General features: G+C 37.2%; 1 protein-coding gene across 3 annotated transcripts in view; it reads right to left on the bottom strand.

Annotated features, from left to right (window-relative positions):
* Positions 1-27,888, bottom strand: part of SPAG16 (sperm associated antigen 16) — a 952,656-nt gene that overhangs the window by 45,858 nt on the left and 878,910 nt on the right. The gene's annotated exons all lie outside the window — the stretch shown is intronic.

Consider the following 27,888-nt stretch of genomic DNA (forward strand, 5'->3'; position numbering starts at 1 on the left):
CCACTAGCCTGATCATATTTGATCACATTCTGTTTTGTTTTGTTCTGTTTTTGTTTGTTTTTATCTTTTTCTTTTTTTATTCTCTTTCTTTTTTCTTTCCCTTTCCTTTCCCCTGGTTTCAGGTCTTTTCTGATTTGTTTAGAGTATATTTTCTGGGGACGTTGTTAACCTGTTAACATTTTGTTCCCTCATTCATCTATTCTTCTCTGGACAAAATGACAAGACGAAAAAAATCACCTCAACAAAAAGAACAAGAGGTAGTACCGTCTGCCAGGGACCTCCTCAATATGGACATTAGTATGATGTCGGACCTAGAGTTCAGATTCATGATTTTAAAGACACTAGCTGGGCTTGAAAAAAGCATGGAAGTTATTAGAGAAACCCTTCCTGGAGAAATAAAAGAACTAAAATCTAACCAAGTTGAAATCAAAAAGGCTATTAATGAGGTGCAATCAAAAATGGGGGCACTAACTGCTAAGATAAATGAGGCAAAAGAGAGAATCAGCGATATAGAAGACCAAATGATGGAAAATAAAGAAGCTGAGAAAAAGAGAGAGAAACAACTACTGGATCACGAGGGCAGAATTCAAGAGATAAGTGATACGATAAGATGAAACAACATTAGAATAATTGGGATCCCAGAAGAAGAAGAAAGAGAGAGAGGACCAGGAAGTAAATTGGAGCAAATTATAGCAGAGGACTTCCCTAATGTGGGAAAGGAAACAGGCATCAAAATCCAGGAGGCACGGAGAAACCCCCTCAAAATCAATAAAAATAGGTCAACACCCCAACGTCTAATAGTAAAACTTACGAGTTTCAGAGACAAACAGAAAATCTTGAAAGCAGCTCGGGAGAAGAGATATGTAACCTATAATGGTAGAAACATTAGATTGGCAACAGACCTATGCACAGAGACCTGGCAGGGCAGAAAGGACTGGCATGATATCTTCAGAGCACTAAACGAGAAAAATATGCAGCCAAGAATACTATACCCAGCTAGGCTGTCATTGAATATAGAAGAAGAGATAAAAAGCTTCCAGGACAAACAAAAACCAAAGGAATATGCAAACACGAAACCAGCCCTCCAAGAAAAATTGAAAGAGGTCCTCTAAGCAAAGAGAGAGCCTAAAAGCAGCATAGACCAGAAAGGAACACAGACAATATACAGTCACAGTCACCTTCCAGGCAATACAATGGCACTAAATTCTTATCTTTCAATAGTTACCCTGAATGTAAATGGGTTAAATGCCCCAATCAAAAGACACAGGCTATCAGATTGGATTAAAAAACAAGACCCATTGATATGCTGTCTGCAAGAGACTCATTTTAGACCCAAAGACACCCCCAGATTGAAAGTGAGGGGGTGGAAAACCATTTACCATGCTAATGGACACCAAAAGAAAGCTGGGGTGGCAATCCTTATATCAGACAAATTAGATTTTAAAACAAAGACTATAATAAGAGATGAGGAACAACACTATATCACGTTTAAAGTGTCTATCCAACAAGAAGATCTAACAATTGTAAATATCTATGCCCCTAACATGGGAGCAGCCAATTATATAAGGCAATTAATAACAAAAGCAAAGAAACACATTGACAACAATATAATAATCGTGGGGGACTTTAACACCCCCCTGACTGAAATGGACAGATCATCTAAGCAAAAGTTCAATAAGGAAATAAAGACTTTAAATGACACACTGCCAAATGCACTTCACAGACATATTCAGAACATTCCACCCCAAAACAACAGAATACACATTCTTCTCTAGTGCCCATGGAATATTCTCCAGAATAGATCACATCCTAGGTCACAAATCAGGTCTCAACCAGTACCAAAAGATTGGGATTATTACTGGCATATTTTCAGACCACAACGCTTTGAAACTAGAACTCAATCACAAGAGGAAAGTCAGAAAGAACTCAAACACATGGAGGCTAAAGAGCATTCTACTAAAGAATGAATGGGTCAACCAGGAAATTAAAGAAGAATTTAAAAAATTCATCGAAACCAATGAAAATGAAAACACAATTGTTCAAAATCTTTGGGATACAGCAAAGGCAGTCCTAAGAGGAAAGTATATAGCAATACAAGACTTTTTCAAGAAACAAGAAAGGTCTCAAATACACAACCTAACCCTATACCTAAAGGAGTTAGAGAAAAAACAGCAAATAAAGCCTACACCCAGAAGAGAAATAATAAAGATCAGAGCAGAAATCAATGAAATAGAAACCAAAAGAACAGTAGAACAGATCAACAAAAGTAGGAGCTGGTTCTTTGAAAGAATTAACAAGATTGATAAACCCCTGGCCAGACTTATCAAAAGGAAAGAGAAATGACCCGAATCAACAAAATCATGAATGAAAGAGGAGAGATCACAACCAAAACCAAAGAAATACAAACAATTATAAGAACATATTATGAGCAACTCTATGCCAGCAAATCAGATAACTTGGAAGAAATGGATGCATTCCTAGAGATGTATCAACTACCAAAATTGAACCAGGAAGAAATAGAAAACCTGAACAGACCTATAACCACTAAGGAAACTGAAGCAGTCATCAAAAATCTCCCAACAAACAAAAGCCCAGGGCCAGATGGCTTCCCAGGGGAATTCTACCAAACATTTCAAGAAGAATTAATACCTATTCTCCTGAAACTGTTCCAAAAAATAGAAATGGAAGGAAAACTTCCAAAGTCATTTTATGAGGCCACCATTACCTTGATCCCAAAACCAGACAAAGACCCCATCAAAAAGGAGAATTACAGACCAATATCCTTGATGAACATGGATGCCAAAATTCTCACCAAAATACTAGCCAATAGGATCCAACAGTATATTAAAAGGATTATTCACCATGACCAAGTGGGATTTATCCCTGGGCTGCAAGGTTGGTTCAACATCTGCAAATCAATCAACGTGATACAATACATTAACAAAAGAAAGAACAAGAACCATATGATCCTCTCAATATATGCAGAAAAATTATTTGACAAAGTACAGCAACCTTTCTTGATCAAAACTCTTCAGAGTATAGGGATAGAGGGGACATACCTCAATATCATAAAAGCCATCTATGAAAAACCTACAGCGAATATTATTCTCAATGGGGAAAAGCTGAGAGCTTTCCCCCTAAGGTCAGGAACGCGGCAGGGATGTCCACTATCACCACTGCTATTCAATATAGTATTAGAAGTCCTAGCCACAGGAATCAGACAACAAAAAGATCAAAGCATCCAAATCGGCAAAGAGGAAGTCAAACTCTCACTCTTTGCAGATGATATGATACTTTATGTGGAAAACCCAAAAGACTCCACCCCAAAACTGCTAGAACTCATACAGGAATTCAGTAAAGTGGCAGGATATAAAATCAATGCACAGAAATCAGTGGTATTCCTATACACCAACAACAAGACAGAAGAAAGAGAAATTAAAGAGTCGATCCCATTTACATTTGCACCCAAAACCATAAGATAGGAATAAATCTAACCAAAGAGGAAAAGGATCTGTTCTCAGAAAATTATAAAATACTCATGAAAAAAATTGAGGAAGACACAAAGACATGGAAAAACGTTCCATGCTCATGGATTGGAAGAACAAACATTGTGAAGATGTCAATGCTCCCTAGAGCAATCTACACATTCAAAGCAATCCCCATCAAAATACCATCCACTTTTTTCAAAGAAATGGAACAAAAAATCCTCAAATTTGTATGGAACCAGAAGAGACCCCGAATAGCCAGAGGAATGTTGAAAAAGAAAAGCAAAGCTGGCGGCATCACAATTCCGGACTTCCAGCTCTATCACAAAGCTGTCATTATGAAGACAGTATGGTACTGGCACAAAAACAGACACATAGATCAATGGAACAGAATAGAGAGCCCAGAAATGGATCTTCAACTCTATGGTCAACTAATCTTCGATAAAGCAGGAAAGAATGTCCAATGGAAAAAAGACAGTCTCTTCAACAAATGGTGTTGAGAAAATTGGACAGCCCCATGCAGAAGAATGAAACTGGACCATTTCCTTACACCATACACAAAAATAGACTGAAAATGGATGAAAGACCTAACTGTGCGACAGGAGTCCATCAAAATCCTAAAGGAGAACACAGGCAGCAACCTCTTCGACCTCAGCCACAGCAACTTCTTCCTAGAAACATCACCAAAGGCAAGGGAAGCAAGGGCAAAAATGAACTATTGGGATTTCATCAAGATAAAAAGCTTTTGCACAGCAAAAGAAACAGTCAACAAAACCAAAAGACAACTCACATAATCGGAGAAGATATTTGCAAATGACACATCAGATAAAGGGCTAGTATCCAAAATCTACAAATAACTTATCAAACTCAACATCCAAAGAACAAATAATCCAATCAAGAAATGGGCAGAAGACATGAACAGACATTTTTCCAAAGAAGATATCCAAATGGCCAAGAGACACATGAAAAAGTGCTCAACATCGCTTGGCATCAGGGAAATACAAATCAAAACCTCAGTGAGATACCACCTCACACCCGTCAGAATGGCTAAAATTAACAAGTCAGGAAATGACAGATTTTGGCAAGGATGCGGAGAAGGGGGAACCCTCCTACACTGTTGGTGAGAATGCAAGCTGGTTCAACCACTCTGGAAAACAGTATGGAGGTTCCTCAAAAAGTTGAAAATAGAGCTACCCTATGATCCAGCAATTGCACTACTGGGTATTTACCCCAAAGATACAAATGTAGGGATCCGAAGGGGTACATGCACCCCAATGTTTATAGCAGCAATGTCCACAATAGCCAAACTATGGAAAGAGCCAAGATGTCCATCGACAGATGAATGGATAAAGAAGATGTGGTATATATACACAATGGAATATTATGCAGCCATCAAAAGGAATGAAATCTTGCCATTTGCAATGACGTGGATGGAACTGGAGGGTGTTATGCTGAGTGAAATAAGTCAATTAGAGAAAGACATGTATCATATGACCTCACTGATATGAGGAATTCTTAATCGCAGGAAACAAACTGAGGGTTGCTGGAGTGGGGGTCGGGTGTGAGGGATGGGGTGGCTGGGTGATAGACATTGGGGAGGGTATGTGCTATGGTGAGCGCTGTGACTTGTGCAAGACTGTTGAATCACAGATCTGTACCCCTGAAACAAATAATGTAATATATGTTAAGAAAAAAGAAAAGAAGATAGCAGGAGGGGAAGAATGAAGCGGGTTAAATCGGAGGGGGACATGAACCGAGAGACGATGGACTCTGAATAACAAACTGAGGGTTCTAGAGGGGAGGGGTTTGGGGGGATGGGTTAGCCTGGTGACGGGTATTAAAGAGGGCATGTTCTGCATGGAGCACTGGGTGTTATGCACAAACAGTGAACCATGGAATATTACATCAAAAACTAATGATGTAATGTATGGTTATTAACATGACAATAAAAAAATTTAAAGAAAAAAACCACATTGAGATACGACTTTACACCAATTAGAATGGCAAAAATGGACAGGGAAAGAAACAACAAATGTTGTTGAGAGGTTGTGGAGAAAGGGGAACCCTCTTACACTGTTGGTGGGAATGCAAGTTGGTACAGTCACTTTGGAAAACAGTTTGAAGGTGCCTCAAAAATTTAAAAATAGATCTACCCTATGACCCAACAATTGCACTCCTGGGTATTTACCCCAAGGCACAGACGTAGTGAAAAGAAGGGCCATATGCACCCCAATGTTCATAGCAGCAATGTCCGCAATAGCCAACCTGTGGAAAGAGCTGAGATGCCCTTCAACAGATGAATGGATAAAGAAGATGTAGTCCATATATAGAATGGAATATTACTCAACCATCAGAAAGGATGAATACCCAAATTTTACATTAACATGGATGGGATTGGAGGAGATTATACTAAGTGAAATAAGTCAAGCAGAGAAAGTTAATTATCATATGGTTTCACTTATTTGTGGAACATAAGGAATAGTGTGGAGGACACTAGGAGAAGGAAGGGAAAAATGGGGGGGGATTGGAGGGAGAGATGAACCATGAGAGACTATGGACTCTGAGAAACAAACAGGGTTTTAGAGGGTAGGGAGGGAGAGGGGATTGGTTAGCCCAGTGATGGGTATTAAGGAGGGCACGTACTGCATGGAGCACTGGGTGTTATATGAAAACAATGGATCGTGGATCACCACATCAAAAACTAATGATGTATTGTATGTTGACTAACATAACATAATAAAATTAAAAAAAACAGTTAATATTTATCCTTCTCAAACTATTCCAAAAATTTGAAAAGTAAGGAACACTTCCAACTTTATTATGAGGCCAAGCATTACCCCAGTAACAAAACAAGACAAAGACATTACAAAAAAAGAAAAAAGAAACAGATGGAAACACCCTCAACAAAATATTAGCAAACCAAATTCAAAAATACATCAAAAAGATCACTCAAGATCAAGTGGGATTTATTCCAGGGATGTAAGGATGGTTCGATAAACATAAAATCTTTGTGATATACTGCATTACCAAAATGAAGGATAAAAATTATATAATTATTTCAATAGATGTAGAAAAAAATACATTTGACAAAACTTAAGAGTTTATATCATGATGCATGTTAACAAAGTAGGTATAGGACAAACATACCTTAACATAATTAAGACCATGTATAAAAACCCACAGCTAACATCATACTCAAGGTCAGGAACAAGACAAGAATGCCAACTCTCAAGACTTTTATTGAACATAGTACTGAAGTCCTAGCTATAGCAATCAACCAAGAAAAAGAAATAAAAGTCTCCAAAATTGATGAGAGAAGTAAAACTGTCACTATTTGCAGATGACATGATACTATATATAGAAAACCCTAGGACCCCACTAAAAAACTATTACTGCTACTAAATTCACTACAGTTGCAGCATACAAAATTAATATACAGATATCGGTTTTGTTTTTATACACTAATAATATAGAAGAGAGAAATTAAGAAAACAATCCTACTTGAAATTGCATCAAAAAGAATAAAATATCTAGGAATAAATTTTAGCAAGGGGGCAAAAGACCTGCACGCTGAAAACTATAAGACAATGATGGAAAAAACTGAAGGTGACACAAATAAATGGAAAGATTATGCCATGCTCTTGGACTGGAAGAATATTTTTAAAATATCCATACTATGCAAAGCAATCTATAGATTTAATGCAACCCCTATCGAATACCAATAATAGTTTCAATAACTGGAACAAATAATCCTAAAGTTTGTATGGAACCACAAAAGACCCTGAATAGGCAAAGCAATCTTGAGAAAGAAGAACAAAGCTAGAGGTGTCACACTTCCAAATTTCAAACTGTATTATAAAGTGATAATAATCAAAACAGCATGGTGCTGGCACAATATATATATATATAAACCATAATATTCCTAAAAGAAAGCACAGTAAATTCATGGACATCAGCCTTGGCAATATTTTCCTGGATCTGTCTCCCCAGACCAAGGGTAAGAAAAGCAAAAGTAAACAATTGGGACTATATCAATCTAAAACAAAGCAACAAGCAAAAAAACAAAACACTTTTGTGCAGAGAAGGAAACCAACAAAATGAAAAGGCATCCAACTGAATGAAAGAAAATATTTGCAAATGATCTATTATTTGGTAAGGAGTTAATATCCAAAATACATAGAGAACTTATGCAACTTAACACCAAAAGACAAATAATTTCATTAAAATTGAGCTACCTGAATAGACATACAGATGGCTAACAAACACATGGAAAGATGCCCAACGTCACTAATCATGGAAATGCTAATCAAAACCACAATAAGATATCACCTCACATCAAAGATGGTGGAGGACTAAGGGGACCCTCAGTTTGTCTTGTCCCTCAAATACAACTAGGTAGCTATCAAGTCATTCTGAACACCTGAGAAATCAACTGGAGATCTGAGAAAACAAATGCTGTAAGTCTCCAAGTAGACAAGTGAGGACTGTTTGGAAGGTAGGAGGTGTGGAGACCTGAATCTGGTGTGATATAGCTGAAGATATGGCGGCGAAGAGGGGGCCTGCTTAAGGAGGCTACTATAAAGTATTATAAGCAGAGAAGTGCAAAATCAGAACTTTTAGAAGTCTGCTACAGTGGGGGACAATTCCTGGCTTAAAGGTGCTCAGGTGGTAAAGTGGGGTAGAATCCCAGGTGTGACAGCATGGTCTCAGGATCCCCAGGGTTGCAAGAACAGGGGTGCCTGAGTGTGGCAGAGTTCCCAGGTGTAGGAACAGGGAACCTGGCTGAGAACAGCAAGTCTACGTGCTGGCTTTTTGCTCTGTGTTGCCATAAACTGAATTGCTGCACGGTCGTGCCACTGCTTTCCTGGGAAGGGTCCAGCAAAAGTCAGAAGTGTGGCAAGACCCTCCTCCCCTCCCCCCCAGAGGAACAGTGAGAGTCTGTACTGCAGGAGTCCATAAAATGTGGAGTTTTGAAACTCAGTCACATGCCTGAGATAAAAACACTTGGTCACAGTCTGGGTGAACACAGAGTTCTACAGTAACTGGGGAGACAAAAGTAATTGCTTGCTTTTCTGTGAGGGCCCCTGAAGAGTGGGGGCACACACTTTTAGTTCCAGGGCTAGAGAGTGGGGTGTAGCCATATTTATTCCACCCATCAGTGCTGAAACTCTTCAGGGAGCAAAACAGCGCCACCTAGTGGAGTCTGGAGCCACTTACACTGAGCCCTGCCTCTTGCACACTGGAGCCACATTTCCACTAGGGCAAGTCCACCTGAGAATCAGTGCAAGAGGCCCCTCCCCCAGAAGACCAGCACAAAGAACTCACTCCCACAAAGTTTACTGATCATAGAGGGCTGCAAAGCTTTAGCTCTTGGGGAAAACAGTATATATCATTCTTTGTATTTTTATTCTTTGGTCTTTTAATATTATTTTTTTCATTTATTTTCTCATTTATTCATTTTTCTTTTTACTTTTATATATGCATACATTTTTAATATTTTGTTTCATATATATACACGTGTGTGTGCGTGTGTGTGTGCGTGTGTGTGTATTTATTTATTTATTTATTCATTCTTTTCTTTTGGGATCTAGTTTCTTTTAACAAGTAGACCAAAACACAACCAGGATCTAGTTTGTTTGTTTGTTTGTTTGTTTCTGTTGTTGTTATTGTTTTTGTTTTTTTCTTTTTCTTCTTTTCTTTTCTGGACAAAATGATGAGACAGAGAAATTCACCCCACAATAAAGAACAGGGGGTAATACTCACTGCCAGGGATTTAATCAATATGGATATAAGTAAGATGTCTGAACTAGAACTTAAAACAACAATTATTAAGATACTAACTGGGCTTGGAAAAAGCATAGAGGACATTAGAGAATCCCTTACTGTAGAGATAAAAGAACTAAAATCTAGTCAGGCCAAAATTAAAAATGCTATTACTGAAATGCAGTCCCAAGTGGAGGCCATAAAAATGAGGATGAATGAAACAGAAGAGTGAATCAGTGATATAGAAGATAAAATGATGGAAAAAGAGGAAGCTGAAAAGAAGAGGGAAATAAATTATTAGATCACAAAGGTAGATTTAGAGAACTCAGTGATTCCATAAAACAAAATAATATCCATATTATAGGAGTCCCAGAAGATGAGTGGGGAAACAGGGGCAGAGGGCTTATTTGAACAAATTATAGCTGAGAACTTCCCTAACCTGAGGAAGGAAACAGGCATTCAAGTCCAGGAAGCATATTGAACATCCCCCCTCAAAATCAATAAAAATAGGTCAACACCTCAACATATAATAGTGAAACTTGCAAATTTCCGAGGTAAAGAGAAAATCCTGAAAGCAGCTCAGAACAAGAGGTCCTTAACCTACAAAGATAGACATATGCTAGCAGCTGACCAGACCACAGAGAACTGGCAGGCCAGAAAGGACGGGCATGATATATTCAACTTACTAAATGGGAAAAATATGCAGCCAAGAATACTTTATCCAGCAAGGCTATCATTCAGAACAGGAGAGAAAGAGTTTCCAGGACAAAAAACAAAACAAAACAAAAAATAACCAAAGCAAAACAAAAAAAAACTAAAGGAATTTGTGAACACTAAACCAGCCCTGCAAGAAATATTAAAGGGGATCTTTTGAGTGGAGAAAGCCCAAAGGTAACAAAGACCAGAAAGGAACAGAGACAATCTAAGGGAGCAGTTACTTTACAGGTAATACAATGGCACTAAATTCATATCTTTTAATAATTACTCTGAATGTAAATGGACAAAATGCTCCAATCAAAAGACATGGGGCATCAGAATGGATTAAAAAAAGAGACCCATCAATATGCTGCTTATAAGAGACTCATTTTTAGACCCAAAGACACATTCAGATTGAAAGTGAGGGGATGGAGAACCATTTATCATGCTAATGGACATCAAAAGAAAGCTGGAGTAGCTATACTTATGTCAGACAAACTAGATTTTAAACCAAAAGCTGTAATAAGAGATGAAGAAGGACACTGTATCATAATAAAAGGGTCTATCCAACAAGAAGATCTAATAATTGTAAATATTTATGCCCCAAACTTGGAAGCAGCCAAATATATAAACCAATTAATAAGAAAATTAAACTCATTGATAATATAATAATAGTAGGGGCTTTAATATCCTACTCACAGCAATGGACAGACCATCCAAACAGAGGATCAACAAGGAAACAAGGGCTTTGAATGACACACTGGACCAGATGGACTTCACAGATATATTCAGAGCATTTCGTCCCAAAGCAGCAGAATACACATTCTTTTCAAGTGCACATGGAACATTCTCCAGAATAGATCACATACTGGGTCACAAATCAGGCCTCAATGGGTAGAAAAAGACTGAGATCATACCATGGATATTTTCAGACTACAATGATATGAAACTTGAAGTCAACGACAAGAAGAAATTTGGAAGGACCACAAATACATGGAGATTAAAGAATATCCTACTAAAGAATGAATGAGTCAACCAGGAAATTAAAGAAGAATTTTAAAAATACATGGAAGCAAATTAAAATGAAAACAGGACAGTCCAAAACCTTTGGGATGGAGCAAAGGCAGTCCTAAGAGGGACATTGCTATATATAGTAACACAGGCCTTCCTCAAGAAGCAAGAAAAGTCATGGATCACTACATCAAAAACTAATGATGCATTGTATGGTGACTAATATAACATAATTAAAAAAAAAGAAGCAAGAAAAGTTTGAAATACACAACCTAACCTTACACCTAAAGGAGCTGGAAAAAGAACAGCAAATAAAGCCTACACCCCGCAGGAGAAGAGAAATAATAAGGATTAGAGCAGAAATCAATGAAACAGAAATCAAAATTCAGTAGAACAGATCAATGAAGCTAGGAGATGGTTCTTTCAAAGAATTAACAAGACATAAATCCCTAGCCAGACTTATCAAAAAGAAAACAGAAAGGATACAAATAAATAAAATCATGAATGAAAGAGGAGAGATCACAACCAACACCAAAGAAATACAACTATAAGAGAATATTATGAACAATTATATGCTAACAAATTAGGTAATCTGGAAGAAATGGATAAATTCCTAGAAACATATAAACTACCAAAACTTAAACAGGGAGAAATGGAAAAGCTGAACAGACCCATAACCAGGAAAGAAATTGAATCAGTAATAAAAAAATCTCCCAACAAACGAGTCAGGCCCAGATAGCTTCCCCAGGGAATTCTACCAAACATTTAAAGAAGAATTAATACCTGTTCTTCTAAAACTGTTCCAAAAAGTGGAGACGGAAGAACTTTCAAACTCACTCTATGAGGCCAGCATTACCATGATCCCCAAACCAGACAAAGACCTCACCAAAAAGGAGAATTACAGACCAATATCCCTAATGAACATGGATGCAAAAATTCTCACCAAGATACTAGCTAATAGGATTCAACAATACATTAAAAGGATTATTCACCACAACCAAGTGGGAATTATTCCTGGGCTGCAGGGGTGGTTTAACATCCACAAAAATCAATGTGACACACCACATTAATAAAAGAAAGGATAAGAACTATATGATTCTCTCAATAGATGCAGAAAAAGCATTTGACAAAATACAGAATCTTTCTTGATAAAAACCTTCTACCACATACAGGTAGAGGGAATATATCTCAACATCACAAAAGTCATATACAAAAGACCCACAGCTAATATTTTCAAAAATATTAAATTATATTCAAAAACTGAGAGCTTTTCCCCTAAGGTCAGGAACATGACAGGGATGTCCACTCTCACCACTGCTGTTCAACATATTACTGGAAGTCCTAGCCTCAGCAATCAGACAACAAAGAGAAATAAAAGGCATCCAAATCACCAAGGAAGAAGTCAAATTTTCACTCTTCATAGACAATATGATACTCTATGTAGAAAACCCAAAAGACTCCGCCAAAAAATTGCTAGTACCGATACAGGAATTCAGCAAAGTGAGAGGATATAAAAGCAATTTGCAGAAGTCAGTTGCATTTTTATACACTAACAATGAAGCAGCAGAAAGAGAAATCAAGGAATCAATTCCATTTACAATTGCACAAAAAAACCATAAGATACCTTGGAATAAACCTAACCAAAGAGGTAAAGGATCTGTACTCAGAAAACTATAGAACACTCATGAAAGAAATTGAGCAAGAAACAAAGAAATGGAAAAACATTCCATGCCCATGGGTTAGAAGAACAAATACTATTGAAATATCTATGCTATCCAAAGCAACTACACATTCAATGCAATCCCTATCAAAACACCACCAGTATTTTTCATAGAGCTGGAACAAACAATCCTAAAATCTGTATGGAACCAGAAAAGATCCCAAATAACCAAGGAACATCAAAAAAGAAAACCAAAGCTGGAGGCATCACAATTTCAGACTTCAAGCTCTATTACAAAGTTGTAATCATCAAGACAGTATTGTACTGGCACAAAAACAGATACACAGATCAATGGAACTGAATAGAGAACCAAGAAATAGACCCTCAACTCTGTGTTCAACAAATCTTTGACAAAGCAGGAAAGAATATCCAATGGAAAAAAGACGCTCTCTTCAACAAATGGTGTTGGGAAAATTGGACAGCCACATGCAGAAGAATGAAACTGGACCACTTATACTGTACACAAAAATAAACTCAAAATGTATGCAAGACCTAAATATGAGACAGGAATCCATCAAAATCCTAGAGGAGAACACAAGCAGCAACCTCTTTGACGCTGGCCATAGCAACTTCTTGCTAGACATATCTAAGGCAAGGGAAACAAAGGCAAAAATGAACTATTGGGATTTCATCAAAATAAAAAGCTTTTATGCAGCAAAGGAAACAATCAACAAAACTAAAAGGAAACTTACAGAATGGGAGAAGATATTTGCAAATATCTTATCAGATAAATGGCTAGTATCTAAAATCTATAAAGAACTTATGAAGCTCAACACCCAAGGAACAAATAATCCAATCAAGAAATGGGCAGAAGACATGAACAGACATTTCTCCAAAGAAAACATACAAATAGGGATGCCTGGGTGGCTCAGTCGGTTGGGCGTCTGCCTTCGGCTTGGGTCATGATCCCAGTGCCCTGGGATCGAGTCCTGCATGGGGCTCCTTGCTCAGCAGGGAGCCTGCTTCTCCCTCTGCCTGCAGCTCCCCCTGCTTGTACCCTTGCTCACTCTCTCTTGCCCACGCTCTCTCTAACAAATAAATGAATGGAATCTTAAAAAAAAAAAAAACATACAAATGGCTAACAGACACATGAAAAAATGCTCAATGTTACTCATCATCAGGAAAATACAAATCAAAACCACAATGAGATACCATCTCACACAGGTCAGAATGGCTAAAGAGAACAACTCGGGAAACAACAGATGTTGGCAAGAAAGAAGAGAAAGGGGAATCCTTTAAACTGTTTATGGGAATGCAAACTGGTGCAGCCACTCTGGAAAAACAGTATGGCTGTTCCTCAAAACATTAAAAATAGAGCTACCCCATGACCCACTAATTGCACTACTAGGTATGTATCCAAAGGATACAAACGTAGTGATTTGAAGGGGGACCTGCTCCCAATATTTATAGCAGCAATGTCCACAATAGCCAAACTATGGAAAGAGCCCAGATGTCCATTGACAGATGAATGGATAGAGAAGATGTGGTATGTGTGTGTGTACACACACACCCACCCCCCCACACACACACTGGAATATTATGCAGCCATAAAAAATGAAATCTTGCCATTTGCAATAACATGGATGGAACTAGAGGGTATGATGCTAAGCAAAGTAATTCAGTCAGAGAAAGACAAATACCATGATTTCACTCACATGTGGAATTTGAGAACAAACAGATGAACATAGGAGAAGGGAAGGAAAAATAAAATAAGATAAAAACAGAGAGGGAGGTAAATCATGGGAGACTCTTGACTGTGGGAGTAAACTGAGCGTTGCTGGAAGGGAAGAGGGTGGGAGGATGGGATAGTTAGGTGATGGTCATTAAGGAGGGTACTTGACATAGGGAGAACTGGGTGTTATATGCAACTGCTGAATCAATGAATTCTGACCCTAAAACTAATAAGACACTATGTTAACTAAATTGAATTTAAATAAATTTTAAACAAAGCTATCACCTCACATCGATCAGAATGGCTAGTATCAAGAAGACAAGTCATATCAAGTGTGGTGAGGATGTGGAGAAAAAGGAACTCTTACTCACTGTTGTTGGGATTGCAAATTGGTGCAGCCACTATGGAAAACAGTATGGAGGTTCCTCAAAAACTGAAAATAGTAGTAACCATAATATCCAATAATTCCTCTTCTGGGTATTTACCTGAAATAAAGGATAACACTAATCCTATGCACCCCTGTGTTTACTGCAGCATTATTTACAATAGCCAAGCTATGGAAGCAACCTGAATGTCAATTGATAGATGAATGGATCAAGAAGCGGTATATATACACAGTGGCATATTACTCAGCTATAAAAAAAGAGTGGATTCTTGCCATTTGTGACACATGCATAGACCTAGAGGGTGTCAGACTAAGTAAAATAAGCCAGATAGATAAAGACAAATACCATATGATTTTACTTATATGTAGACTGTGAAAACAAAACAAACAACAACAAAACTAGAAACAGACCCATAAACATAGAGAACAAACTGGTGGTTGCCAGAGGGGAGGGCTTGGAGGGACAGATGAAATAGGTGAAGTGGATTAAGAGGTACAAGCTTCCATTTATAAAATAAGTTATGGGGATAAAAACTATAGCATAGAGAATATAGTCAATAATATTAACTCTGTATCTTGACAGATTGTAACTACACTTATAGTGAGCATTTCATGATGCTTATAACTGTTGAATTACTGTGTTATACATCTGAAACTAATATATGTTTACTATTCTTCAAGTTAAATTAAAAAAATTAAAATAGGTATTTTTATAGAACATTGCAGTTTGCAGATATCTAGAAATTATTGTTTACTCTCAGCATGACTTAGAAATTTGAGTAATTCTTAAGACTTGTTACTTAGTATATTAATATAAAATCACAACTAATATCATGCTTTCAAAATATGTTTTTATAAATATGTATCAAAATAACTTAGAAGTTGAGTACAAAGTCATGGGATTATTTGGCCAGCTCTTTATTTCAACATTCAGGCATGTTTGAGAACTTGCTTTGTTTCAGGTGTGCTGTTGAATAAATAGAGCACCAATTTTAAAATAATATTTGCATGCTAATCTCAGTTCAATGCAGAGTGTCAGATAGCAGGCACTTAATGAATATTTGTTACAAGATTAAGAGATCAGATTGGTGGTTATCAGAAGCATGGGTGGGGTAGGGAAGGGGTTTGGAATTAGAATCCGACGAAATCAAAAGGTACAAACTTCTAGTAATCAGGTTAGTACTGGGGATATATTATACAACATGATGACTATAGTTAATATTTTTGTGTGCTATATTTGAAATGTGTTAAGAAAGTAGATCCTAAAAGTTCTCATCACAAGGAAAGAAGCTTTTTTCTTTTGTATTTAGTATGAGATTATGGATGTTAACTAAACTTATTGTGGTAACCACTTCACAATGTATGTAAGTCATTTTGCTGTACATCTTAAACTTATACAGTGCTGTAAGTCACTTATACTTCAATAAGACTGGGGAAAAGAGAATAAGCAAGTAAATCAAAAGAATCTTGTAACTGTATTATGTATATGGCATCTTGAAAGCACAAAAGAGGGAGAGGTATTAATTACCTAAGTGTGTCAGACAATGCTTGCTTCACAGAGGATATGATGTTTGAGCCTAATCTTTAAAAATAAGAAGCTGTGGGGCGCCTGGGTGGCTCAGTCATTAAGCGTCTGCCTTCAGCTCAGGTCATGATCCTGGGGTCCTGGGATCAAGACCTGCATCGGGCTCCCTGCTCAGCAGGAAGCCTGCTTCTCCCTCTCCCACTCCCCCTGCTTGTGTTCCCTCTCTCGCTGTCTCTCTGTCAAATAATAAAATCTTTAAAAAAAATAAAAAATAAAAAATAAGTAAAAATAAGAAGCTGAAGGGAAAAAAGTGAATAGAGAACATTTTGGGTAGAAAAAAGTGGTATATAAAAAGGCATAGATGTGGGAAGGAATTTGACTTTTGGAGAAGTTAAATTAACTGGGTTTGGAGTACAGGGTATCTGTCTATGACTGATAGGAGCTGGGATTGAAAAGTTTGGCAGCTGCCCAAAGGCAAGTAGTTCTCTCCATTTCATATTCTTACACTGTGCCCTTATTTTCTTTCCTCAGTGGTCCCAGTTGGAACAAAATTTCTCTATTGCATGAACTTTGTTTTCCATATTTAGTTGACTTTTTTCTCTACAGAGTGTAATTTTAAAAAAACAATATTCATACTTTTTCCCCTTTTTGGACCATGATATAAGGTGGTTATTAACAAAGGTACATATAATTCAAGAGCTAAATCAAAAGAATAGAAAATCAGGATCATGAAAATAGAGAACATACAAATGGCAACCAGAAAATTCAACACAATGTCTTCATTACTGAACTGCAAATTTGAATCTGTGTTTGCTGGTAGCTGAGTCTAAAAATAAGTTCATAGTTTTAATTTAAAAAAAAAAGTCTAAAAACGTTTTTTCCTTGAGTATACGAGGACTAGAGATCTTAACTACTTAGAGTCAGAATGCCTTGATGGTAGTTACTTAATCTCTCTGTGCTTCAGTTTCTTCATATATCAAAGGGGGATTTTGTGTGGTTTAAATGAGATGTTAATAGGTAAGACAGATAATGTTTAGTATGTGTTATTAACTTATCTAAGTACTTTACATATATTAAGTCATTTAATCCTCACGAAACCTCAACATTGGCGACTACCTTCTGTCCCATTTTATAATGAGGCACTGAGAAGTTAAGGAAGTTACCAAAGAGCATATAAGAGTGATAGAGCCAGAGTTTGAACCCTGGTGGCTTGGCTCTGGAGCCAGGCTCCGAACTACTGGCTATGCTGCCCTCTAAAACAATGAAACCTGTGAGTGACTGGTACGTCATGAGTGCTTAATATCTAATGGCTATTAGTGTTATAATAGAAGACAGAGAACATTTTCATACTGTTTGAAGGCAAACATAGTCATGAAGTTTCTATAGCTGTTTCTTGTTGTCTACGTCAAAAGAATTAAATTAAAATGGAACTTAGTGGCAGCAATTCTGCAAAAGGCAAATCTAATTTGTTCCAAGTATGAGGACTTGACCTAGGAATAGACTTTAGAACACTTAGAAGAGTGACTGGATTGTCTATGCTTTAGTTACTCTCTCCTAAGTAGGACTTCTTTTAGTTTGTCTTCTACATTGCTGATTGAAGAAGCAACATATGCTTTGGAAACCAGATCAGCAGATGGCATGTTTGGAGACCTATTGCATAAATTGAAGAAATGAAAAAGTTTTCCTGCTTGAAGAACATATTCTGCCAATGGCATGTAAGTACCTACCTTCTGCCTGGAAAGGAATGCACAGTGTTTATCAGGAGGGCATCCAAGGTTACTTAAGACATTTACATATATTGTAAGTGCAATACGGAGGCGGAAAGTAGAGATAGCAGTTGTGTGGAGGAAAATTATTCAAATTTCTCTTTTGTAGAAATATGGCACCAGTCTGAAAAACAGCACAGTTTCCTGAGTAAAAGATCATATCCAAGAAACAGTCATAGTCAGCAGTACATGCATACTGTCTTATTTAACTTCTATAACCTAGTGTGTCACAAGATTACCTTTAGACAAAAAAAAAAAAAAGCTAACAAACACCAATATTATTTAAGTGGAAAAGGAGAATTGATGTATAAAATGAAAATTATTTGGGGGAAAAAAGCATTATAACAAATACAGTTCAGGTGACTGTCATGCCTTGGTGAAGAGCAAGTGCTTTCAGACAATTCAAATTTGTGGTCACGATCAAAGGAAGGCAAAGTCTATTATATTTTAATAATGCTTTTAATTTTGGTCCATTGATATGTTCATGAAAGAACTGAGACTTGGTTTTAAACTGAAATGCTCTGAGATGGTCTTGGGACAGGTTAACAGTTCATATTCTAAATGATGATGCTGTTTTAGAAGTTTTAGATCTGGTATCTTAAATACGTATAAACCACCTGGAGGACAGAAGAAATAGGTCAGAGATAATAGGTGGATGGGCAAAATTGTTTTTATCAACAGAGATTGATAGAGGGTTTGCCTTGTGCATGAATTATTGCAACAGCTTCCACTCTGGTCTCCCAGCATCTTCCTCTTCTCTCTCTTTAAACAAATGTCCACACAATAGAGTGAGTTTTGATGGCTATTCATTTGCCTTATGATTTACATAATCTCCCTTCCATTTACTTTACCCCCAACTACTTAACTAATTATTATTTGTGATCATCTTAAATAAGGGCTATCTTCCCCACTCAACTATAAGTTCTGTGAAGGTTGGGAATATGTCTGTTTTGTTCATCTCTCTATTACCAGGGACAAGCACTGTGTATTGTGCTCAATAAGAAGTTTGCAGATGGAATGGAGTTGCATGTTACATGACAGGAGAGTGAAGAAGGTGTACTAAGGTAGGGTAGAGGCTTCAGGATGAGCAAAGACACAGAGGTGGGAATCACATGGCAAGTCTTTGGCTTTGTGACACCCAGTACTCTCTTATGAAAGATCTTAGCAGTAGTCATGTTTGAAGAGGCAGAAGGCCAAACAAGTTGACCTCATGGGTCCCTTTTCTACTCTAGGAGTTTCTGTAGCTGGCACATCTTTTCACAACTGCCAGAGGAATAAGCCTAGTCTCTGGCTGCATATTGAACAATTACTGGGAGACAAAGGGACATGATGATAATACTCTTCATTTAGAAAAAGAGGCTCAAATTCAATATGAAAACTTTCAGGGAGTGCATAAACCAATGTCATGTGCTTGATGGATACTCAATAACTGAGCTACTGTTGTCAAGAGAAGATGGTGCCATTTCTGAGAATCTCTCCATCACTATTACTATTTTGAGCACCCTCCTCCTGAGAGTGTTTAAGTCTGAAGGCTGTTACCTACAATCACAAAATCTGATGCACAGATAAGCACCTGCCATAAGTTACAAAGGTAGTTATAATACTAATATTGAGTCACTGGATAGGGAAACACAAAATCTAAGGTTAGGTCATGAAAAATGTAGGTTCAGTTTTGAAACAAATATGTTTTGGTTTAAGATACTGAGCATTTTTTCACAGTGAAGTTAAGTTATATTAACAAAAAGCCATTTTGCAGAGATAAATTATGCTTCTTTGCACATTTGTAATGGAATTTAGTTCTTAGTCAAACATGAAACAGGTTAAACCCATTCCTTATTAATCATATTTCTTTGAGGATTTGATCTTTCTGGTCACTGGCATCATTCATGTGGGTAGGCCATAAATATTTTAATTATTTTCTGTTCACCACATGGCATGGGCCCTGGTGGCAGGAGGGATATTCAATGATTCTGTTGCTGCAAAACCTGGCTAACAAATCACTGTGATATTTACTTTTCTTTTTCCAAATCTACAGGGAAATAAATTTATGGATCACTTAACCTTTGCCCAAGGAACAAATCCACATCAGTTCTGAATTAATGTTGCTCTGAGGATGCAAAGCAAGGTCTGGTTTTCAAAGCAAAGCTGAGGGTTAAGGCAACAATCCAGATAACAGAAGCAGAACTGCTTGTCCTCACCTGAATTAAAGGATTGTTCCAGCCTTTAGTATATTTGCATGGACATTTAATAGAGTGGTTTTTGTTTGTTTTGTTTAGATCGTATGAAGTAATAAATTGCCTACTGCTTTGAATCTGGGTTCTCTAAGGCCAGAAAAACTATAGTTACCCTTGTCCCACTGGAGATGGTACAGATGAGATACTCTCCCCTCACCTGAGGACTCCTGATCTAGCTTCACCCATAACATCTGGCTTCACTCAACATCAGAAGGTGTAGAGAATGCATCAATAATTTCATAGAGGGTTCTGATTTCTACATTCCAAATTTGCCAAATATGCTGTAAATGTGATGTTCCAGTTCCGTATTCAAATAATGATATTTCTTGGGCATTCTGAAAATATTTTACTCAAAATGAAAAATGTTGGCAAAAATAAAGGCAACCATCTTTGGGAATTATGCCTCTCCATATCTCACACTGAGTGTAGGAAGAACTTGCCCACACGGAAAGACATTATCACTCCTTCATACTTGGAATAACTTTCCCAAAAGAAAAGCACCTCTTGATTTTGCTAAGTTACCCAAGCTCTAGTTTGGTGCAGGAACTGTTGAAAATTTAGCTTTGGCATGCATTTTCTTAATAGCAACTGGGAATTTAACTATTAGTTTTTGGAAATGGCACATGCTTTGTACATTCCTTTGAACTATCCTCTGAATGCACTGAGTGTTCTTTAAAACATGTGATAATCAATACTTTGAAAGGTACTGCTTCTTAGAATTGTTGTCCTAAGCATACCAGTTGTCTTAAAAAAAAAAGTGCCATTCTGCTTTCCCTTGCACGGTTTTATAGACACTGCAATACCAAGAATTCCCTTAGGATCTAAAGGAATATAGGATTATCCATTCCCAGTAGATTCAAATCTAGTAGTAAATCCCTTTAGTTACTGAAATTGCCTTAATAAATTCTTCTCTGGAGAGCAAGAACCAATTACACTAATGTAGAAGTAAAAGCAACAATTGACTTCACATCATGGAAAACATCCGCTGGAACTAGGGATGGAAACAGTGGTGACCGTGTTCAACTCACTGCTGTTTCCTGTTATATGCTATGGTGCTTGTCATTTCCATTCTGTGATTTCAAGTCTCAGTTGTCATGAAAGAATGTTTTGTGGCTCCTGAGAACCTCTGAGCTATCTCATTTTGAAGGTATGCTGCTTTAACTTCTTTACATACTAATTTGTCTCTAAATTAGAAATAAATTAAACAAGGTTTATGCCAGTAAATTATCTCTGGAAACTGACTCTAACAAGGTCTTTACTTTTTTTTTATTAAAAAAAAATAAAAGAACCTTGGGTCCCATTCTGTTGCTTGTTTTTTCCATATTAAAACCCTTACTCATTATTAACAGTTCTTGAACAATAAAGCAGAAGCAATCACACAGGACTACATAAAGTGTAATTTCCATAGAGTTCAATAGAAGAATTTCTGAAAATTGTTGTAGGCATTTTCTTGAAGATTGCCAGTAACTAGAAATGCTTTCAAACACTAAAATTTTGCAAAGCCTGAAAATTCATGTGATGTTTATTGGGTAAAAAGATCTTTTGTTTCTACTTCATGAATACCAACAGTGAAATCTGCAGTATTTTAGCGGTTATCACTATAGGTGTGGGACTTTGAGATCTGCTTTAAGGAAAAATATTCTATAATTTTTGTTGGATACTGACACTAATCTACCCCCATTCACCACCACGTTACCATCTTGCTCTAATCTTTGCCTTCCTCTTTGCTGACAAAATGTTTTCTGAGTTGTTCATTCTTTCATTCATTTATTCCTTATAACAATAATTTGTTGTGGGTCAGGCACTGTGCTTAGAAGTGGAGAAGCAGTGTTCACAAGATTCACTCTCTGCCCTCAAGAAACTTAGTCTGTCCCATTCATGCTGTTTCCTGGTTGCCTGGGCAATCCTGAGCTGTAGATATGGCTGGGGTAATTTGCATATTGTTTCTGAATGGGTGCCCAGAAACAAGGATATTGAAGAATGATTCTTCTTCCATCTTTGATGTTAATCATCAAACGCTTAGGACTTCGACAGAGGAAGAATATGCCCACACCTGCCAAGCCAGATTATTGTAATCAATCCTGATAATCAATGTTCTTGCACTCAGGTTTCATGTAGACTTAATTGGGGTAGAGCAGACCTAAAGGGGCCGCTAAACCACTAGATTAATTCTAGCTTTTTTCTGGAACTAGTTTAGAGGGCTCTTTCCTCATCTCTATCTCTAATTATAACAAACAGGGAAAGTTTGCTCAGATTTCTCAGCCTCCCAATAGGACATCAGGACCAGTTCCAGGATGACTCTTAAAGCACAGGGATAGTGTTAGAATGGGGCAACTCACAGATCTCCAACTGTGGGAGTGACCCCTACCAGTACAAAAAGAAGACCATGGGCTTGGGAATCATAATGCCTCCCTTAAGGTTAATAACAGCTCTGACATTTACAAGCTTTGCAATTGTTCTCAAATTTTCTCTTTTGTAAAGCTGGAGAAAATAATGCCCTGAAAGTTAGAGATTAAATGAAATTTTTTACAAAATACAAACAGCTCAATACATACCTTATAACTACTCAATTAACATCCTTTCTGTCTCCTCTTTTCTCCCTCTATTTGCTTGACTACAGAGCTGGTTGGCTAGGGAATTCCTCAGAATTATATCAGATACTTGTAAAATATACATGAAGAAGCAGATTTTGATGCAGTGATGTATATAAAAGAATATACCAGTTTTCAAAGGGAATGTACCATTTTTAGGGATGATTCACAAGAGGCTATCTAGTGTCAATCTAATCCAGAGTTCAGCAACCTGCAGCAGGTCTGCCAGACGGTGGTATGATGAGCCAAGGTGCTGGGCATGCTGCCATTCCCCAGGTAGAAGAAAGTCCAGCCTAACTGCCAGTCTGAGCTTGGCAGAATGAGTCTTGAGTTTTTACTAACTGCTGCTGCTCCTTCTATTATACAACTGTCCCTACAGAGCAAGGGAAACCATTGCCAAATAAAAGCTGGAGCTTGCTTGCTACACATGGGACATAGGATACAACATTCCTGGAACTTGTTTGATCACTTTCATACCTACACTCTCCTAATCACAAGATTTTGTGATATGCTTTGTGGGGCACTGTTCGTATCTTATCTGGATGTGTTCTCCTCTTTCCCTTTCCTGATAGAACTCTGATTTTGTTCAAGCATCTGCCCTGTCACAGGTAGCTCTTGAGGGAAGGCTCCAGGGATGGGCCCTGATTAGCCCGGGTCTATCAAAATAGATAATTATGAGAAGCCTGGCTCTTTCATGCTAAAAATGAACAAGGAAGCATTTAACTCCAATTGCTACTGGCAGCCTTCCCAAATTTAAAAGGTAACTGGTCTTAGGATGAAGCCAATAAAACAGAAACACAGAGCAGAGATACAGAAAGAAATTAAATGTCATCGCAGAGACAGTGAAGCAACCCATTCTGCCTCATATGGGACTTCCTAATATGTAAACCTGTGCACTTTCTTACTCTTTAAACCAGTTTGGGTTAGGTTTCCTGCTATTATTCCTGATTTACCTGTTGTATTAGTTTCTTAGTGCTGCTGGTAACATATTACCAAAACACGCAAATTTATTATTTCTTCCAGTTTGATCTCCAGTTCTGGAGATCCAGAATTCTGAATGGGTCTGTAGCGCTGCCTTACCTCTGGAGGCTCTAATGAAGAATCCATTTTCTTGCCTTTCCTGGCTCCTAGGGGCTGTCTACTGTAGATGACCTCTGTTTCTGTCACATCTCTTTTTCTGACTCTGATTCTCCTGCCCCTTCTAACCAGGACCTTTGTGATTATATTGGGCCCACTGCGTAAATCCATGATAATCTCCATTTCCAGACTCCTAATTTAATCATATCTGTAAAGTCCCTTTTACCCTACAAGGCAACTCCTCAGATCCTGGAGATTAGGAGGTGCTATCTTTTGGGGGAGGGGAGACATTATTCTGTTTGCCCTATGTGCTTAACATAATCACATGGCTACATTCCTAAGGCAGATCTTCGCGGTCGGCTACCCAGAAGTGCTACCACTATCAAGTTTTACATTTTGTAAAATTTGTCATTCAGGGCACCTGGGTGGCTCAGTTGGTTAAGTGTCTGCCTTCAGCTTAGGTCATGATCCCAGGGTCCTGGGATAGAGTCCCACGTCAGGCTGCCTGCCCAGTGAGGAGTCTGCTCCTCTGCCCTTCCCCTGGCTCGTGCACCTTCTGTCTCTCTCAAATAAATAAATAAAATCTTTAAAAAAACTGTCATACAGTCTTGTCATTTAATGAAAATTTATAGAACACCACATGCTGGGCATTGTGCTAAGTATCTTGTTTACAAAGATAAATAAGGCATTGTCCCTCTTCAAAAAAGGAAGACAGTCCAGAGATCTTAATAGAAAATGTACCTTCCACTATAACACTGAACATCAACAGAGAAGAATCCTTGCTTCTAACTGCTAGGATAGGCTGTTTGGTTGTAATAAGGTATTTTTAACCACAGATGTAGAAGATAATATCACCAAAATACAAGATTATCTTCCAGAAAAGATAGTGTTAAACTAATCATTTCCAATTTGGTCCTATTATTATTATTTTTAAAGATTTCTACAGATTTGGTTTCCTTAGGTCAAGTAGGCATAGTTTGAGAAAATGCCGAACAAATCTGAGAAATGTGGTCCAGATGATTTTGTACAACATATTTAATTCACTTCATAATGTATTTATTCAACCAATGTTACTAAGTTACTAAGTTACTAGGAAATATGCTGTATCCCAGAGGCAATTTAGAGGTAATTAAGATATCATGATCTCTTGAACTCTAATTAGAGACAAGACAGGTATACCAGTAACTAAAATACATTTAATACATTTTATAATATTTAATTTTGCCATGAATCGCTCCATTATCAGCTTCTGTTTTGTTTTACAGCATTTCTTTTCATTTTTTCCCATTTATTATTTTTCATTTTGTCTCCTTTTTTTATCTAACATTTTTAAAACACTGAAGATCACAGCAAAGCATATCACCACAATACAATTGCCTTAAAAATAGAAGATTTTGAAGAATCCAAGGCACATAGATTGTAGGAGGCACTGCTATGTAGCACTAAGGGAAAAGAGGGGAGGAGAGTGCTGGTTGAGAGTCTACCCAGTATAGGAGGTAATAGGTCATGAAAAGCTATATTCTAGTCTCAGGCAATGAAGAGAGAATGTGAAAGCCAAGGTAAGAAAAAAATAAATAGAAAAGAAAAATCTCTGCCCTACTTTGTCAACTGGTTTTTGGCAACTGTTCCCTAACAAGTTTCTCGAGAAACCAAAGTAGCTTAGAGATGCTTTAACTTTTATATTTTATAACAATTCTACATTTTCTTGTAAACCCAAGCCCTTTCATTTACATGAGAAAACCGTTTAAATTAAAGCTCGGTTTCAAAATTAGTTGAGGTCGGGAAAAGCCAGCAAGTGCTAGAGAAAGGGAGTGAGTGGAGGCTGTTGTCCCTCTCTTAATCCTCACCACTCATCTGCCTGAAGATGTTAGTTCTATGGCTGATTAAAGGAGAGAAGGTCTGTTTTGGCATGTGTGCTCAAAGACCTAGATTTAAAATCATACTAACAAACTAACACCATGCTTACCTTGCAGGCTTTTGATATTAAATTATCTTAAAGCATGGTATACCTTTCCCACAATATACTCAGGACATGCATCAGTCACCTAACTGGATTCTGAATCATTCAGACCTTGTGCTAGGAAGTACATGCACCAAAAAAAAAAAAAAAAAAAAAAAAAAGACATTGTGCCCTCTCTAAGGAAGGAACTTAGATTTATTGAGTGCTTACTAAGAACCACAAAGCTAAATGATTTTGTTTGTGGCATTTTATTTAATCGAGTGAGGTATGCATTTACTTCAATGTAACTTTGGTGCAGAAATCAAATGTTCTATTCCATATAATGATTAACTGAGTAAATTACTCTAGTGCAGCTCTGTTTGGGGTCCCTGATGATTCAACACATTTGCTTTTGGGTCTGCAGGTGCAGGTTGCCTCTCTAGCATACATTTTGAGAAATTTAGTTTTTGATGTTCTGCTTGGCTCTATTCTATTTGGTAAAGATTTTATGTTACCAAATATTTTAGAAGAGAGAGTTTCTTAGGCAGAAGAGCTAGAGGAATAAGCTAGTAAGCAATTTAAATGTAGGAACAGATTTTTTAAAAAATTTCTGCTAAATATCCAGAGTGGTTAGTGTTCTTGTGCTGGTAGGCTCTCAAATTTCTTGTTCTGTGTAATACATAATCAGATATAGTTCATTGTAAGGATTAATTTTAACATCTGCCAGATAGATTTTGGACAAATTGGCTTACTTGGAATTTGACCTGAAGAAAATCATTCTGGATATTTTTAGAGTCATTTCCAGATCCTTTCCTGCTATATTGCTGCCAAGCAGACTCTTTTGGATGTTCATGTAAAATAATTAGCATAAAGGCAGTGTTTATAAGTTGTCCATAAAATCCAAATTCTTAGCCTACAGTTCCAGGTAAGTTCTTTGCACACTGGCCTCTCCCTATCTCTAGCTTTGTGTCCAGCTGTTCCTAACTGATTTTGCATTATTCTGTTTTAGCATTTTATCCTACTACATTCCAATTTTACTTGTTTCTGGCTCTCAGTAGACTGAAAAGCTCAAGGGTAAAAACCTTATCTGGTTTATTTGCTTCCATGTTCCTGGAACACGGTTAGTTTTGTGCACATAGTGAGTGTCCAAAGGAGTACTGCTAAATGAACAATTTCACATTATGTCAATTATAATCACGATTTATGAAACTATTGCTATGTAAAGTAAAACCTGAAATTCTATTTCGTTCATCATTGGCAGGAGACAGAAGATGTAATTTACTTTGGCAACACTTTCTCCACCTCTGCCTCTTCATGGAAGAAGTCCTCTCCCTTCAAGTTTACACTCTTATCCACAGAGTCATCTCTCTCCTTCCCTCATAGACGCCTTCCCCTACCAGAACTTTGAAATTACAAAGTAAGGGCTATTGTCCTAGTGGAGTGGGGCTTTGCTCTAACATTTCTCTGCTCCTAACTTCTATACGTTGATAATAAGTTGAGTATTGCAAGTCATGGACTGCTGGTGTAAAAATTTAAGATATTTCTACTTTGCAAATTAATAAAGAATTTATTGACTTTTGTCCTATACAAATATACTAGATTTTATATAGTTCTGAAAGGATGAGCTGCATTATAAGGTTGAAGCATATAATGTGTGGCTCTTGTAATCAGTTTTGTTGCTTTATAGGCATGTCTCATGTAATCAATAGTATCATGAAAGGAAGTGTAATCCTATATATTTGCTTTGGCATATAGCACCTCCCTATCATTTTCATATCTGTTGGTGGTGAGAAAGGGACATTATATTAAGGGTGTTATAAAATTACCCAAAGAAATTCTTTAGTATTATTAGTTTATTCTGAAAGTAATTTTTTTTTCTGAAGCAATTACTTCTAGTTATTAAAAAAAAAGTGCCAGCCTGGACACATATTTAACCCCAACAGAATTTCATAAATCAGAAACTCTTACAATTTTACTATATTCTTTGACATAATATTTGATTTTCTCATAGACCTAGTTACCTA

This window comes from Callorhinus ursinus, unplaced genomic scaffold (assembly GCF_003265705.2).
Source record: "Callorhinus ursinus isolate GAN/ISIS: 27379988/994484 unplaced genomic scaffold, GSC_fseal_2.0 scaffold2, whole genome shotgun sequence".
NCBI lineage: Eukaryota > Metazoa > Chordata > Mammalia > Carnivora > Otariidae > Callorhinus > Callorhinus ursinus.